General features: G+C 46.0%; 1 long non-coding RNA gene across 1 annotated transcript in view; it reads left to right on the top strand.

Annotated features, from left to right (window-relative positions):
* Positions 1–339: 339 nt before the first annotated feature.
* The window catches only part of LOC146754485 (uncharacterized), a 138,825-nt gene continuing 120,376 nt past the window's right edge, over positions 340–18,788 (top strand). The window contains exon 1 of the long non-coding RNA XR_014938991.1: positions 340–1,300. This is a non-coding gene — a long non-coding RNA (uncharacterized LOC146754485). The remainder of the gene's footprint in view (positions 1,301–18,788) is intronic.

The raw sequence follows: 18,788 nt of genomic DNA, 5'->3' as shown, positions 1-18,788 counted from the left end.
GGGAGGCTTTTTCTCTTGCAGATGTGAGGATTTGAAAGACAAAGACAAGGTGGAGCGAGCCATCCCGACCGCACCCATCACTCCGGCTGAACAACAAGCAGACGGCCCTGTCCAGCGGCATTCCACACATTCCACATCCTTATCTCTTGACCCGCAGAAGCCTTCCTATGAGGCCCCATATCGGTATCCAAAGCAACCGGTGTCTTCTGCACTCCTTCGCCCATCCTTGGGGGTGGGGAAGGGGAGTGAGCAGGGGCGGGAGGATGGGTCCTTTCCTCGAGATGGGATGGGTTGTGGGTGTGGCTCTGCCCCGGGGGGCGGGGTGGATAGGCGTAACCAAGATGGAAGCCAATCCGCATCAGCGGGGGCGGAGGCGGAGGCGTTCCTAGTCATCATAACCCTTCCCCAAGAGGGTGGGCTGCTGGTCCGGCTCTACCTGGGGGGAGGGAGAGGGGAGAACAAGAGCGACCAAGTCTCGGATTGGTCAAAGATAAGGGAGGCATTCCTTTTTATCGTTAATTGGGGGTCCGGTCAGGGGGCCCCGGGCACGAGTGGAGTCTCTGAAGCTGAAACAAGACCAGCTGATGAGAGAGCCACGGGCAGTCGGAGTCGGTTAAACTGCTGTTAACAACTTTGAGAAGTCTTTTTCATCTATGTTTTTGTTTGTTGTGGTTGTGGATTGTGATTGATATCAGTCCTTGGATGTGTTAAAACTACATAATTTGGTTATGGCTTGAAGATTGGTGGTTTAAGTAACTTGTAACGTATCTTGGAATTTGGAAAGTTTTGTGTGTGCACCTCTTGGGGAAGTGAGAAAGTAATTTTTTGACGTTTGTGCTTCTCCAAGAAGTTTATTGCTTTTGAAAAACCTAGAAGTGTTTGTATATGAAAGTATAAATGCAAATGGTATATGGAACTGTTAATGTTATAGGGATGTGTAAACATGAATGCTATATGGAAGTGGAATTATTAATGTTACATGGAAGTGTAATTGAGGGTACGAGTAGTGGAATTGTGAAAAACAAAAAACAGCAAAAAGGTTACAAAAGAACAGTGAGTTAAAATATTGAATGTGATCTGCTCTAGCCAGAGAAGTTTAAGTGCCAGCAAGAGAATGCAAACCCCCGCGCTGCCCCTCCTCACTGCCCCCCCCCCCCATCCTCCTCCGCTTGTGAAAGTAAACAAATCGTTACTTCTGAATGGGGTCAAAAGCAAAACATTAGAAGTATCTCTTGCTAGTCGGAGCAAGAATGTCTTCATTTTCTCCCAATAATATACACATTTAGGGAACTAGGGTAGGGTACTTGGACAAATTTATTTATGGAGCTTGGAAATTGTATGGAGGGGGAATTGTGGTGGTGGAGTTGGATGGAACGGTGGCAGCTTTACTAGAGCAGGACCTGAAGATCCCAGGATGAGTTTTGCCCCCAGTGGGCTGAACGCAGTGTGCACACAGCGGTGTTAAGATCTTTGTTTTCTGACAGTTACAGGTGCATCTCACTCTATACTGCATCAAGAATTATTACCCATAGATGATTTTTGTATCTATAGTAGGAGTAGGTCAACAAGAAAAAGCTTACCAATTAAAAGATAAAGGGGGGGGGAGCTAAGGGTGAAGCAAGTAACAGTAGAAATAAGTAACTATAGCTGTAAATAACTTTTCTGAGTAGTTTGTATTGTAGAGAGATCTAATATAGTGGTTTGTTATGTTTTATGAGCAGGTGTTCCACCTGGGCTCTGTATCATGCACTGGCCATGCATATATGGAGTACGTGTGAAAAAACCCTGCACAGGAGAGAGTCTGTGATGGGTGAGAAAGACAAAGTGCACTTTGAAGCAGGGGACGCCCTGCAGGCACTGCCTATGGCATCCACCACTATTGTGTTCCTTCTCTCTCCTTTTGGTGGTTTGCCACCTCATAGTTATCGATAAGTAATAATACATTAGCTTAGAAATTTCCATTTATAGAATTGTCTAAAATGAATGCTGGAATGAGTGTGTATATGTCTACTCAAAAAATTATGACCTTACATGTAACCTTATGTTTAGCGCATTATCAGTCAAGGTTTTGATTGAGTGATGATGATTATGTTAACATTTAAGTCCCCTGCAGCTCAGCGACACTGGGCCACTGCCATCATGGTCCTTGGTGTGCTGCGACACATCAAGACAGACAATGGCTCGCGCTTCATCCTGTGATCTACTCAAGAATGGCTCGAGCATTGGGGAATATCTCACTCAACAGGAATCCCTGGGAATTCCCAGGGGCAAGCAATTGTGGAAAGGGCCAACCTCTCCTGAAGGACAAGATACGTGTCCTTGGGGAGGGGGAAGGTCACAGAGGTATGATCCCGGTAGCCCAGCAGGCGGAAGTATTGGCACAGCACATTATGCAATCAATCATTATGAACGAAGAGGTTATGGCACAGTAAAGGATAGAGAATCCAGAAAAATTTTATGGGTCCCGTCGAGAAAAATAAAACCTGATGCAGTGATCACCCAAAAGGGCGGTCTGGGAGAAACGGAAAACTAATCGAAAGCTGAGTACTTTTCTTTCAGGCATGCTGTTTTACAGAAAAGAGCTGCAATAGATTTCCTGCTGCTGGTTCAAGAGGCACAGGTGCAAGGACTTTGAATGAGAGAATGGAGTTCCAGCAGATATACGAGAAGCTTTGAGCAGAAGGATGAACTGTATAATATAACCAAAGATGCCTTGGGCATACTGTTTAGAACACCGCTAACATTGTTAGACATTGCACCACTTATCTCTGCATGCTTTTTAACCTGTATGCCTCACTTTATAGTTAATATGTGACAAAGTTTAAATTATATAAGTACTAACACTTTTATATGTTAGGATTAGGATCGGCGCTTGCGTTGTAACGGGGCATGGTTTTGTTAAGCATGGGGAGAGGGAAATGTTGTATTAGGCGAAATCGGACCCTCGGGATGTAACGTGATAGGCCCTCCCCTGCTGGGTCATGCATATGTAAAAAAGATAAAGATGAAACTGGATACCTATATAAGGGACCCTCACATTCCAATAAACGCCATTTTACCGCTGACCATATTGGTGTAACAAACAGCTGTGACTTGGTCGGGGCCGTCGATACACATTCACAAAGGGACTTGACTTTCCAGGTTACCAGATCGAGGTAACAGATGGTCACTATCAGGGGTCCCCAGGGCTCCATTATAGGGCCACTTCTCTTTCATGTTTTTGTGGATGACTTGCATTCAGGACTAGAAGATGTTCTGAGCAAGTTTGCTGATGTGACCAGATGAGGAGGTGCTGTTGCCTCCACTGAGGGTGGAGAGAACTTGCAGTGAGATGTGGACAAGTCAGAGAACTGGGTACCAGTTGGTACAAAGCACCAAGTGCATAAAGCATAACAAGAAAAAGTGTCTGCTTGTGCACCTGGCTAGGGGCAACCCTGGACATACACACTGGCTGGATATGGGACACATGAGAGATGTCTGACTGAAAAGAATTGGAGGTCCTGGTCAGAATCAAATTGAACATGATTCAGCAGTGTGCCCAGGCAGCCAGGAAAGCCAACAGTCCCCTGGAGCGCATCAAGCAATTTATTGCCATCTGGGTGAGGGAATGGATTGTCCCTGTGTGCACTGCACTGCTGCAGCATCACCTGGAGCAGTGGGTGCACTTCTGGGCAATGCAGAAAATAAAGGACATCAAATTATGGGAGGGTGTGCACAGGAGGGCACTGGAACTGAGAGATCTGAAGTTCAGAGTTTCATTGGGATTGACTGCTTGTTCAGACTGGGCCCTTCTCACATCCTACATCCTGTGATGAGACACAGGGCACACACGGGACATGAACTTGACAGCATCCTTGCACCACATGCAGAGCCTGGGATCTTCTGTCCCCATGTCTTTCATTAAACATCATACAGACTTCCGACTCACTGCTCCAGGAAGGATCCTTAGTCAAAATGAGGTCCTCCCTGCTAAGGTTCGGGGAATCAGGGCTTTCTGCTTCATAAGACAAAGGAGGGGTTTCTCAGCATCAGAGCCACCATGAAGAGTGAGCAAAGCCTCAAAATGGTGGTAAGGTAACACTTTGCTATAGAAAGGGGAACTTCACAGAAACCAAGACAAAGGGTAACTGTAGATAGTTTACATTTAAAAGGGCAGGGAAAAGGGGAATTACAGACACTTTGTCAAAAGAAAACCAGAGAAGAGGGCAATAAAGATAAGAAGAAACTGTCCGGAGACCTCTGACAAGAAGAAGGATTAGATACCCCCGGGCAAGATGATGCTGACATGGGAGAACGATAGCAGCAGATAACACCAAGAAGAAAACAGAAGAAGAATTTCACCCCAAAACAACGGCAAGGGTCGCAGGGAATGGGGTCAGGGGGAATGAGGGAATGGGGTTGTGAGGAATGGGGCCATAGGGAATGTAATGAATATGTAATCAAACTGAGGAGGAGACTATTGATTATGTATTAGCTTGACCTATATATGTAACACACTTTTCTCCTTACGGTGTGCAAGTTTGGTGGAGCTATCCCCCTTGCACCCGGGGCTGCGCAATGCTGGAATAAACATACCTGCTTTATAACCCCTCTTTGGATTATAGAGTTTGATTCCGCAAGTCAACCATTCCAGTACCTTTGCCTGACTGGAGTCATGGCTTCCAATTATCTTCTCTAACATGTCCCTTGGGAAGCTTGCCTGTTAATGTTCCTCAGTGGGCCCATTAATGCTCCAAGAAACTTTACTGTTACTTCTGACTTTGTCTTGTTAAGTACTTTGTGCAAACATCTCTCTGCACTGGAGGCTGATGAACTCAGCATCAAATGCGCCCTGGGGCCCATTATAACCTAAAGAGTCTCCAGTGCCTTGTGCCTTCCTGTTCTCTTCTTCAGGTTTTCAGAACTTGTTCAGCAAAATGGAGAGAGCTTAAAGAGCAAGAATCCAAAATGCATTTATTGTCTATTTATTTATAGTTGGGTTTATACAAGAAGTTAAAGAAGCACTTTGCAACTGATGTCAATCCAAGATGTCCCAATGAGTTCTATTCTGTTTCTGTGTGGTCAAAGTTCCTCCTCAACCTCCCCACCCCTCTTCTACTCACATTGGCCCCATGGGACTTGCATCACTTTTCCTCACATCACTCTTCTCCTCTGCCGTCACCCACTCAGTGTTAAACCTCCTTTGTACCAACTCCCACTGGCTTTCCACAGAGAACCAGCTGCACACAGAAAAAGAAAGAATTCTCTTTATTTATGGCCAACAAACAGAAGGAAAGTTGATGCAATTGAATGAACAGTAAAATACAGTGATCAACTGCATGCTATATCCAAGCTGCTTCTATTGATGTTTATCTTTCATAGGGAATATTTGCACAGGAAATGAGTTAGAAACAGATAGGATGGGATAGATAGAATCACGGTGAAGGATTTGACAACAGACTTTGGGGAATGGAGCAAATTTCAGTAATCTCCCTGGGATAGATCAGCCAGGGATTTGGGAGGTATCAACTTAAAATTGAACAGGACTCGTATTTCACACATTGAGACAGGCTAACACATTCTTATTGATTTCTATCTTTATCTTCAACTCTTTTTTCACTTTTACTGACATTAATGAACATCTTACAGAATTCATGATTTTTTTAAAGCATGAAAAAAAACAGAGAAAAAGAAAAAAAATGAAAGAGAAAGAGAAGGAGAAGGCAAAGGAAAAGGAAAAAGAAAAGGAAAAGGAAAAGGAAAAGGAAAAGGAAGAGGAAAGAAAAAGAGGAAGAAATCCACATACAAAAAGAAAAAGAAAGAGAAAAAGAAAAAATAAAAAATAAAAAAGGATAGATAGAATCACGGTGAAGGAGCTGACAACACAGTCCATCAGACTTTGGCGAGATGGAGCAAATTTGAGTCATCCCTCTAAAAGTCAGAAATCAGACAGATAATTGGGAGGTATCTGACTGAACAAAGAGCAAGGGATGGGGAAATCTGGCAGGCTGTGGCATGAGCGTGTGTCTAAATTGCCTGCTGAAAACATGACCTTAGCCACGGCCATTTATTTAGGAGAGCAGGAGACACCTGGAGGATGAGGGACATCAAATAGGCAGCAGGGAAGAGCAGCGGTGACGCCAGGATTTAGTCACAGGGCATTGGCACTAGCACCAGTGTCTGTGTCCCTGAACTGTATGGCATTCATGCCCAGCAAACACAGTTCTGAAAAACATCGTAGTTTCAGAAAAAGAATTAAAAAAGAAAAAAAAAAAAAAAAAGACATCAAATCACCTCACAGATTCATATTTACAACTTAAAATGGGACAAGACTCATGAGAATTTCTCATGTTGAGAAGGGTAAACACATTTTCATTGATTTCGCTCATTGTCTTCAATTTTTTCTGTCAATTTTATTGACATTAATGAACATCTTTTAAGCTTACGGACTCAAATAAAAAAAAATATATATATATATATATATATATATATATATATATATATAAATAAATAAATAAAAGAGATAAATTTGCGTCTTGTACTTGGCCTGATGCCCCTTTGACCTTCACAGTTCCCGCCAGACCTTCATTGCCGGACAGTATGAGATCCAGCAGAGCACCTCTCCTATTTTGTTCCTCCATGGCTTGGTTAAGAATCTGCCATCTGTGCTCTCCACAGATCTGCTGGATGGCACATGCCCTGCTGTGCTGTCCCTGCTGTTGTTACTGCAGTGCAAAAGACTCCCAAAGGGGACTCAGGTTTGACAACATGAGACTCGCATCTGTCTGCAGAGGGCACCTTCCACTTGCTCTCCATGATCAAGAAGCCAGGAACAGACACTGTGGGAATCCTCTCTTTACCATTTCCATTAGCTCTGACCTGGCTGCTCTTCCATCCCCAGGCAGAGCTAAGTGCACTCTCACAGAGGGCAGTCACCCTTCCTTGAATCCTCGCCCATCCATCCTAAAGACTCTGTATCCCCCTTGCGCTACAGTGAAGTTGTGGAAGCCATTTAACTGTGTCCCTGTGGTCCTAACAGGAGCGCAGGTCTGCAGCTCATCTATGGTATCAGTGTGCAGAAGGTGGCACACAGACATTAGACCCATCATGGGTCTTGGAGTTGACTTAGCAGCACAGACGCACTTATGGCATGGCTTTCCCGAAGGCCCTGTGCTGCTCTTGTAGCTGCATGTGAATTCACCAGACAGCCGGTGCTATCCCTTCTCTGGCCCTCAGCTGATGCCCAGGAAGGAGGTGTCTATCTCAGGGATTTCCCACACGGTTTACAAACACTGGCACACATCAGGAGCAGCCCAGGCACCTTGGGCATTACCCAGTGTCTGTGTGTGAGCAGCTGCCTCCCAGATGAAGGACCAAGGACTCAGAGCAGGAGCTCACATGCAGGCAACTCCTTGTGCACTTCTGAACTGAACCAGAGGAATCCCAGCTCCTGTGGTTCTGTGGGGAGCTGTATCCCATTTCAGCTCCAGGATTTCTGACAAGGGATGAGACTCCTGCACTGCCTCAGCTGGATCACTGTCCTGCACAGAGAAAGTCCAAACCACCCCGTCCTTGTCTGGGTGCCCTTTGTGATTCATCAAACGAACTCTGGTAGTACTCGCTACATGTCTCCAATCAGTCACTGACCACTGGACATGTGGTGGTTAACTGAGCGGATTTCAAAGCAGAGACATGATGCTGTTGTCTTTCATGAGCTGTTGGCCATGAGGACCCAGGGACATGTCAGGAGAGATGACTTAGAAGGATAAAAATGACATCATCTGCTGCTTGCTTGTCCGGGCTTCTGGGACTCAGGGAGCTCATAAAACTGGGCAGAGCTGCACAGAGACAGCTGTGCTGAGGAGCAGCTCTTGTGCACAGCACAACCTGCAGGTGACAGAAAGAGAGGAGAGAAATTGGAGTGAGCTTACAAGATATGTACTGTGTGAGCGCACTGCGAGCTCTCTGAAGGAGCATTGCTCACAGACCACGACACGCTAAGTCTCATGCAGTAGGCAATGCAGCTGCTTTTAATTGATAGTTAACTAAATCTGGGACATTCCGTAGCAGATTGGCTACAGATAATGCATGTTCTTTACAGTGGAAAAAAGACTTCTGCTCCAGCTGAGGGCTTCTGTGCTGCAGCATAAGAGTTAGGGGGGGAGCTGCATGTCCCAGCACAGCTGCAGGCTGTGCAGCTGGGGCTGCAGGCGGGTGCCCAGTGACTTGCGGAATCAAACTCTATAATCCAGAGATGGGTTATAAAGCAGGTATGTTTATTCCAGCGTTGCGCAGCGCCGGGTGCAAGGGGGATAGCTCCTCCAAACTTGCACACCGTAAAGAGAAAAGTGTGTTACAGATATAGGTTAAGCTAATACATAATCAATAGTCTCCTCCTCAGTTTGATTACATATTCATTACATTCCCTATGGCCCCGTTCCCCGCGACCCCATTCCCTCATTCCCCCTGACCCCATTCCCCGCGACCCTTGCCGATGTTTTGGGGTGAAATTCTTCTTCTGTTTTCTTCTTGGTGTTATCTGCTGTTATTGTTCTCCCATGTCGGCATCATCTTGCCCGGGGGGGGGGGGGGATCTAATCCTTCTAGTCAGAGGTCTCCGGACAGTTTCTTCTTATCTTTATTGCCCTCTTCTCTGGCTTTATTTTGACTAAGTGTCTGCAATTCCCCCTTTCCCTGCACTTTTAAATGTACAGTTACCCTTTGTCTTGGTTTCTGTGAAGTTCCCCTTTCCCTTTCTATAGCAAAGTGTTACCTTACCACCATTTTGAGGCTTTGCTCACTCTTCAATTCCTTGCTTTTCTTTAATCTAGCAGGCTTTTACCTGCTAGATTCTTAATGGGTCTCAAAATAGGCTCCGCTCTCTACCTTTTTGTCTCAGCTCATGTCTCTTCCAAACCTCGTATTCCCTTCCAGTACCTTGGTACAGACACAAAAGACATCTTATAACAACACAAGTAAAACACACCAAGAGTAGCAAGGTGATGCAGGCTAAGAAAAGCTGTTTTAGTCATCCTAAATTTGGCAACTAGTAAGTTTATCCCATGATCCAGAGAAAACTATTCCCCAATCGGTGTTATCCCTGCCTACTCCATGTTGCAATGCATCTTTGGATAAACAGGATATCTCCTTTTGGATTGTCCATCAGGCATCTGCAGCAGCATCCTCAATTGTTTCTAAGGTTACAGAAATTTTCATACAGCGATACCCCCCTTTTCTTGGGAGTTCTGTGAACTCAATTTGCTGTTGTTGCCCTGGAAGGCCCTCTCCCATGAGGCCCACTTGTGCCCTGTTCCTGGTACTGGGACTGTACTTTGTAGTGTTGGTTTGCTCAATATATTCTCTTATCTTCCCTTATAACCAATTTCCATAAAATACTAAAGGGCATAATAATGTGTCCATTTGGGCATGCACACATCTGTCAGCTTGCTCTCTTCCTTTCTAAATTATTAATTGGACTCCTGTTCTCTTTAGAATATTTTACAGGTTTTGACTTGGCTTCAGAGATTTTAAGTTTACCGTCTGGAATTGAAGCCTTCTTCAACTGCCTGTTCTGCCATCTGATCTATCAGCTTATTTTCTGTTTCCTGTACAGTGTTACATTTCTGATGTCTTTTACAACATATAATAACCATTGGTAGATTTAAATCAGGCTGTTTTTCTTGTGTGTGAGCAATCCTTGCTCTTTTCAGATGGTACTATGAGCGTGTGGCACATATATAGCATCTGTCCATATGATTAAAGCTCTCGTCAAGGCAGTTATTTCAGCCTTCTGAGGGGAAGTCCCCACAGCTGGTGGCTGTGCTTCGATTACCTGGTCAGTAGCAGTTACTGCATGTCCTGCCTTACAGTCTCCTTGTCTCATAAAACTGCAGTTGCTGGTAAACCAGGCGTCTTCTGCATCTTCTAAGGGTTCGTCCTTCAGGTTCGACTGACCGGCTGGAATGTGCAGCTTCAGTTGTTTCAAAGCAGTCATGTAATAGTGGTTCTCCGGGAGTTCCGCTAAGGAAAGATACTGGGTTGACAATATTAGTCACAATTATTTCTACATCACCTTGCTCTACCAGGATGGCCTGGTATTTCAGGAATCTTTGGGGTGAGAGCCAATGAACTAATGTCCCCCTTTTGCCTCCAATACAGTAAACACTGTATGAGATATTAAAACTGGTGTCCTTTGGCCCAGTGTAGATTTATAGGCTTCTTGAATATTGAGCACTAGTGCAGCCACTGCCCTCAGGCACCATCCCTTACTCACTTCAAGCTGTTTGAGGTTTACCATCAGTCCGTAGCTGTGTATCCATGGTCAGCACCCTCCTGTCATTCCTGGGAACGTATGGAGTTCCTTGACAGTTTGCAGCTCAGGGGCTTAGCAGATGGCTTCTTTCTTGGCAGTCCTTAAGGTCCAAAGTCCAGCTGTAATTTCTGAGTTATTTGTGCTTTCTGTAAACCAAGAAACTCAGCAAACTCTCAGTCTATTGTACACAGTCCTTTTGTTGCTGTGGCATCCACATGCTCCAGTAAAGTTCCACCCTAGGATGGAGGATCCCAGGTCTCAGGCTCATGAGTTGACTAGTTCTCAAAAATCATTAAGCTGTTCTCACAACCCTGGGTAACACTGTCCAGGTTAACTGAGTCTCTTCTCCCTCTGTTAGGGTTTTCCTATTCAAAGGCAAATAACCTTAGGCTTCCTTTAGCCAAACCAGGCAGAAGAGACATCCCTCAAATCCAGAAGGTAAACTCCACCTATTCATTCCTTAACTTGGTTGATAAAGTGCATGGATTTTCCATCACTGAGTGTATCCATTCAACAATTCCATTACTTGTCCTCATGTCTTCTACCAAACTAAAGCACTTGTTATCCGAAAATTTAGCAAATTGGCAAAATTGGAGTTTTGTACTTGGATTCCCATTCAATTAGTAATTCAAACTCAAAAAATTATCTATTATTTCTTTTGTCCTTCTACAGTCACATATCCTCAAAGGGCACCACTTTACCCTGAGTGGGTGAGCTCTTGCTTTTAACTTGTATTTAGGGCTTAATTTTGGCCCTGATGCCCACACCCCTAAGTGTGTCTTAGTTGAGATTGCTGTGGCTCCTGGGGGTATAACATTGTTTTTCCCAGTTTGTGTTAATAGTCAGACTTACAATTCTTAATCAGCCAATATTGTTTGACCCTTAGCTCCAGTTTTATTAAATTTCTTGCCAGGGTAACCTGACAGGTACAAGAATTTCTGTATTCCTACTTGTTTTCTTAGCTTATATTTAATTAATTCCAAAAGTAAGCCTTTTCTTGTTGGGCAGTAGCACCTACTAATGTTACAAAACCATCTATGGGTAGTAAGAAGCTCCCATATCCATCAGAAAATGAACTAATTTATCCTGCTTCCTTAGCTGCAGTTTCATCGGTGTATCTGCTAGGGTTAACTTCCCAAGTTCTCATTGTTCAGTTCTGCAATCAGAGGCAATTCCTTCTCACTCAGCTTGGTCGGATTTCTCTACCAGTGTCCCACTGCATTTGCACACTGCTTTCATTCCAGCGGGGCAGAGCCCTCCCTGGGCTCTTCAAGCCTCCCTCCCCCCGCTTTCCTCGTGGGGGATCCCTGGGTCCTATGGCCCTACTCTAGCACCACAACAGAAACAGCTGTTATTATTCTCAATTCCCTGAACATCTCTGATTCTCAATCAGGTGTTTGTTTTGTTATTTGTTGTTGTTGTTGTTGTTTGTTTGTTTTCTTCTTACTGTACACCTCTCTTCAGACCTGACATCCCTGTTTTTATCTTTGCCTTCCTCAACTTTTGTCCTTCCCAAACTTTCTCACTTTCCAAACTCTAATCATTACATTTCACCTCCTCTCCAGAGCCATCCAGTGCTGCCCAGATTTCAGATTTCCCAGATCTCTGCACATGAAGGCTATTCTCACTTCCAGTGCCCTGTCCTCTCCACCTTCCCCTTTGCTGTTTACAGCAGCAGTCTCTGACCCTGGCTCCCTCTCCCACTCTGAGAGTTCTGATTGCAGGGGAACGGTGCGGGGGGGTTGTTCTCATGCCAGCACAGATAAACTCACTTTCTCTTTAACCCTTTTTCCTCTGTACACTATTCCACTATTTGTACCCTCATTTACACTTCCACGTACCCTCAACAATACTTCCGTATGACATTAACAACTACACTTTCTTATACCAGCCAAACAGTTTGTCCCATTCCCTTCAAAACCCACAAATCAAAAAACACAGTTCTTCAGTTTCCAAAAACACTCTTACTACCTTATAACTTTCCCATAGCAATCCATATTGTTCAGTTATACACCTCTCGCTACAGAGCCAGCACTGACTGACCCACCTTCCTTACACCTCTTCGCAGGCAGAACACAGTATCACATAAATGGCTTGATACTCATTCCACACAGACATCCCTCTATATGTTCATTGTCCCTATCCTCCAGCTTATACACCAACCACCATTGATTACAATATTTAATCAAGTTTTTCCGACTCAGGGTTTCTCTTGATTTCCCAGCAATATCTCGCCAGTGTGCCAGTATACACCCCAGGGGTGAGCGCGCAGGGACCTCTTTGCTCTGTGATTTTCCCATCGTAACTTAATATAAACCACCGTATTCTTTTATAAGTAAAACCACTTCTGACACAACAGCATTGTTATGACTTATGACCACATACTTTACAACAACCAGTAATTAATAATACAAAATAAACAAGTATTAAAACAAAGACAAACAAGTATTGGAGACAACTTTCGCTTCGTCCGTCCCCGGCCGTTTCCCTCGCGGGAGGACGGAACCGCAGGTCGGGACTCCACACTCGCCCCGCAGCTGTGCTGCGTCTCACTCACACCACACTCACACGACAAACAAATTCAAACAAAATTACATTTTCAAATATCATTTGTTAAGCTTAACCAAAGATGTTAAGAACACCGGTGCTAGTTGTTGACTTAGGTCACCTATATAGACAGCGCTGTACGATACTAATTATCCCAGGATTACCCAAATCACCCTGTACTAGAGAGCAGACAAGCTCTGCCCAATTAGCAATCACCTGAATGTGAGCAACAGCCCTTTTACCATGCGTACGACTTACTGGCCCCTTTGTAGGCACTCCCTAGGGAGTCCTAACCCAGCCGGCAACCTAACCTAACCCGTGAGCTCACATCCCTGGGGGGAGCACGCCGACTCCACTGTGCCCTGCGTAGGACGTCTCCTCACGACTTACGGGTCCCCCATTTCACATACCTGGTCCGCCGAGAGATGGTTCTTGTCTGCTCCTGCAGTGATCAGATGAGGGAGGGGAGTCCTTCCGAGAAATCTCGGGGCGCGCCAAAGGCGTCCCCCTTCTCAGCTGGTCCTGCAGCCGAACAGAGAGGGTCCCATCTGGGGTGCCAAATTGACTTGCGGAATCAAACTCTATAATCCAGAGATGGGTTATAAAGCAGGTATGTTTATTCCAGCGTTGCGCAGCGCCGGGTGCAAGGGGGATAGCTCCACCAAACTTGCACACCGTAAGGAGAAAAGTGTGTTACAGATATAGGTTAAGCTAATACATAATCAATAGTCTCCTCCTCAGTTTGATTACATATTCATTACATTCCCTATGGCTCCGTTCCCCGCAACCCCATTCCCTCATTCCCCCTGACCCCATTCCCCGCGACCCTTGCCGTTGTTTTGGGGTGAAATTCTTCTTCTGTTTTCTTCTTGGTGTTATCTGCTGGTACCATTCTCCCACGTAAGCATCGTCTTGCCCGGGGGTATCTAATCCTTCTTCTTGTCAGAGGTCTCTGGACAGTTTCTTCTTATCTTTATTGCCCTCTTCTCTGGTTTTCTTTTGACTAAGTGTCTGTAATTCCCCCTTTCCCTGCCCTTTTAAATGTAAACTATCTACAGTTACCCTTTGTCTTGGTTTCTGTTAAGTTCCCCTTTCCCTTTCTATAGCAAAGTGTTACCTTACCACCATTTTGAGGTTTTGCTCACTCTTCACCAGGGCTGTCCTGCAGAGTAGGGTCCCTGCTGTGCCCCTGGGGCTGTGTGCCGGATATGGGACTCTGCCGCCTGCCAGGCTCAGCACTCAGCCTGCCCGGTGAGCTGCCCAGGGCGCTCCAGGGAGATGTGGGGGGGGAAGGAGCCCCCCAGCAGGGCTTGTGCTGCCACAGCTGCTGCCTGGGGCAGGGGAATCGCAGCTCCACTGCACAACAGTATGTTATTGAAGGCCCTTGGCAAGAGCTGAGCCATGGCAGGGAGTTTCCATTTCCTGTTCTGAGGCAAAGAGAATTAGAGTCAGAAATCTAAAAGGGGCAATAAGAGTTCTGAGAATTTTTTGTCAATCAATTGCTTGTTTTGTGAACACTCACACATGATGTGCTTTCATTCTCCCCTTTCTCAAAGGATGGAACCAATTGTAATTATCATCATTTTCTGTAAGCATGAATAATTCACTTATCATACGAACAGGCAGCATTTTCTATCTGAAACTGAATGCCACAGAAGCTGGGGTAGGGGGCTCTAAGAGCACTTGGGGTAAAGTTATAAGACATGAAACAGATGAAAATATCCACGGAGAAGAGATAAGAAAAGAAGAGGAAGGTCAGATCACCATGAGCTGCTTCTGCTTAAGGAATGCTGAACAACATGAAATTAAATGCAAGTAATGGTGCTAAATGTACACTGTTGTAGGAGAATGAAAACATTTCATATTATAGCAGGAGGAGTGTCTCTGAGAATGGTATGGATTTGTCATTACCTTCTGCACTCTGAGCAGGACTCCAAGCCCAACAACAGCAGATGCCCAACAGCAGCTCCATCAGCGAGTTCCTCATGTTGCCGCTGGGAGACACAAGGCAGCTGCAGCTCCTGCACTTCTGGCTATTCCTGGGCATCTACCTGGCTGCCCTCCTAGGCAATGGCCTCATCAGCACAGCAGTAGCATGCGACCGCCGCCTGCACACCCCCATGTACTTCTTCCTCCCCAACCTGGCCCTCCTCGACCTGGGCTGCATCTCCACCACTCTCCCCAAAGCCATGGCCAACTCCCTCTGGGACACCAGGGCCATCTCCTACGCAGGATGTGCTGCACAGCTCTTTTTCCTTCTCTTCTTCATGTCAGCAGAGTATTCCCTTCTCACCATCATGTCCTATGACCGCTACGTTGCCATCTGCAAGCCCCTGGACCTTGATGGACAGCAGAGCTTGTGCCACCATGGCAGCAGCTGCCTGGGGCACTGGGGTTCTCAATTCCCTGCTGCACACTACCAACATATTTTCACTGCCTCTCTGCCAAGGGAATAATGTCAACCAGTTTTTCTGTGAAATCCCCCAGATCCTCAAGCTCTCCTGCTCAGAATCAAATCTCAGGGAAGTTGTGTATATCATTTTTAGTGCCAGTTTTGCCCTTGAGTGCTTTGTTTTCATAGTTGTTTCATATGTGCAGATCTTCCTTGCTGTGCTGAGGATGCCCTCTGAGCAGGGATGGCACAAAACCTTCTCCACGTGCCTTCCTCACCTGGCTGTGGTCTTCCTATTTCTCAGCACTGCCTTTTTTTCCAACCTGAAGCCCCTCTCCATTTCCTCCCCACTCCTGGATCTGGCAGTGGCACTTCTGTACGCAGTGGTTCCTCCAACACTGAACCCTATTATCTACAGCATGAGGAACAGGGAGATCAAGGAGGCTCTCAGGAAGGTGTTGCAATACACACTATTCCAGCTTCCATAAAATGCACAACTTTCTCACAGGATTCCCAGTGATGGTTCTTTATGTTTTATGCATCTTTGGTTGTTTGATTATGTGAGATATAGCAACATGCATAAAAAAAAAAAATTAAAAAAAAATGGTATTTAACTTATAAATAAATATTAATTTCACTTCTTTCCTACCTACTTTCCATTTTCTCACTCCAGGAGCTCATGTAAACTTGTAAGCAGATTCCCTGAATATCTTGTAAGATACCTAAAAGTGTTTCAAAATAGACTTTTACTTAGCTTTTCTTTTATCCTTCTTTGACTGGATTTTGGAGGTACAGCGGCAGACAGCAGAACAACGAGCTCTTTCCATTTCTGATCTCTTTACACTGCCACAGTGTTCTCAAGCCCTGTCATTTGTGCAGTCCTGAAGGTCTTCTGTATCTCACGACAGTCCTGTTGCCTCTACAGCAGGAATCCATTGCTGCAGTCAGTAGCCCTCAATAAAGACGGCTGTGTCAGAGCTGGTCTCCTTGCTGGCACTGCCATAACAAGAGGGCCCCTTCAGAGCAGGTCCAAAGACCTGGAGGCCTCTTCCAAAGCTGGTGTAAGGAATATACCTCCGGAGCTGCTCCCTGAGAATACCTTGAGATCTTCTGGTGCTCTTCAGTGCGTGACCGGATCAGACTGAATAGTCCCAAGGAGATCAGTAAGCGTCTCAGGGCAGTGCTGTGGTTTAAGCTTTATGGGTTGAGACAAAGAGAAAAAGAAAAGGATAATAATTATGACAAATGTATTTATACATATATATTTAGTATATTTTCACACATATACAACACATGCAGTTGCAAACATATATGAACTAATCCCTATGTTTATCTGTTTGCAATTCCAGGACTAGTTGCAGGGTTTTAACAGCCATAGGATTCAATGTAGGAACTGAAGTGACTGTCAGGCTGTTGCAGGAATTGCAGCAACTGCAGAGCTCATTGCCAGAGCTGGAATCACCGCACAACCTGGGATTGAAATTTTAGCAGCCACTGGGCTCATTGGAGGGGTTGGAGTGACCACAGGGCTGTACCTCCTGGCACAGTGCACCTCACATGGGAGGCATTTGTTTCATTTTCTTATCACAGTACTTGGAACAGCTACAGGACCTTTATCAAGAGTGACTGTAGAGCTCATTATGAGGGGTGGAGTGACAGCGGGATCTGTCCAGAGCATGGAGTAACTGCAGAACGTGTAGCAGAAAACCTTGGAGCTGCTGCAGGGTCTGTGCCATGGGTTGCAGAGGCTGCAGCACTGTCAGCAGATCCAGCTCTCTTCCCCTTGAAGATGGTGAAGAGTGTTGAACACAGCTCAGTAGGTGTGGGCCAGGCCCTGGCACACTGCAGTCATTTGTGCTTCTTTGGGATTACCAGAGCCACAGCAGACCTGCCCCCAATATTCTACCAGTTTCTCAGGATCCTGCAGTTGCTCAGAGACAAAGTTCCAAAGCCCTGGGGTGCCCACAATTGCAAGCAGCTTCCCAGATTGTCCCACATCCCCTGCCAAGCAGAGCCTTCTCACCTTGGGGCAGATCTCTCACTGATATACCTGAATAATTGTTTAACCTCAATCCTAGAATCATAGAATCACCAAGGTTAGAAAAGGCCTAAAAGATCATCCAGTCCAACCGTTCTCCTATTACCAATAGCTCCCACGAAACCATGTCCCTCAACATAACATCCAGTCGCTCCTTGAACACCTCCAGGGACAGGGACTCCACCACCTCCCTGGGAAGTCCATTCCAGAGCCTGACCAGCCTTTCTGAGAAGTAATACTTCCTAATTTTATGCCTGAATTTCCCCTGCGGTAGCTTGAAGCCATTCCCTCTGGTCCTATCACTAATAACATGAGAGAAGAATCTGAACCCCAGCTCACCACAGCCTCCCTTCAGGAAGTTATAAAGAGAAATGAGGTCTCCCCTGAGCCTCCTCTTCTCCAGGCTGAACGTTCCCAGCTCCTTCAGCCTCTCCTCATACGGCCTGTACTCCAGACCCCTCACCAGCGTTCTTGCCCTCCTCTGAACACGTTCCAGGGCCTCCATGCCTTTCTTGCAGTGAGGGGTCCAAAACTGAACACAGTACTTGAGGTTCTGCCTCACCAGAGCTGAGTACAGGGGAACAATCACCTCTCTGCTCCTGCTGGCAACACTGTTTCTGACGCAAGCCAGGATGTCATTGGACTTCCTGGCCACCTGGGCACTGTCCTCTCACGTTCAGCCAAGCATCAATCAATACCCCCAGGTCCATTTCCTCTTCAGCAGTCTTCCTACCCAATCCTGTAGCGTTGCTTGTGGTTGTTTTAGCTGAAATGCAGAACGCAGCATTTGGTCTTGATGAACCTCATCCCATTGGCTTCAGCCCAGCTCTCCAGTCTGTCCAGATCCCTCTGTAGGGCCGAGCTACCCCCAGGCATATCCACACTCCAGGCCAATTTGTTGTCATCTGCGAACTTACTGAGGGTGCACTCAGTGCCCTCATCCAGGTCATCAATAAAGATGTTGAAGAGGACAGGCCCCAGCACCGACCCCTGGGAAACACCACTTGTGACCGGTCACCAGCTGGACTGAGCTCCATTCACCACCACTTTCTGAGCCTGGCCCTCCAGCCAGCTCCTTACCCAGCCAAGAGTGTACCCATCCAAGCCATGGGCTGCCAGCTTCTGCAGGAGAATATTGTGGGAGACAGTGTCAAAGGCTTTGCTGAAGTCTATGCAGACTACATCAACAGCCTTTCCCTCATCCAGCAGATGGTTCACTTGATAATGGAAAGAGAAAAGGTTGGTCATGCAGGACCTGCCCTCATGAACCCATCCTGGCTAGGCCTGATCCCCCATTAGTCCCGCAGATACCACGTGATCTCCCTCAAGACAATCTGCTCCATAACCTTCCCTGGAACCTAGGTCAGGCTAACAGGCCTGTAGTTCCCTGTATCCTCCTTACGACCTTTCTTGTAGATGGGAGTCACATTGGTGAGCCTCCAGACTTCTGGGAACTCACCAGTCAATAAGGAGCGCTGTTAGATAATTGAAAGCAGATTGGCTATCACCTCTGCCAGTTC

The sequence above is a fragment of the Coturnix japonica genome, chromosome W (genome assembly GCF_054131305.1).
Source record: "Coturnix japonica strain WE chromosome W, WE-NBRP24, whole genome shotgun sequence".
NCBI classification, from domain to species: Eukaryota; Metazoa; Chordata; class Aves; order Galliformes; family Phasianidae; genus Coturnix; species Coturnix japonica.
The sequence above is the reverse complement of the archived record's forward strand: the minus strand, read 5'-3'. Positions and strand labels throughout refer to the sequence as shown.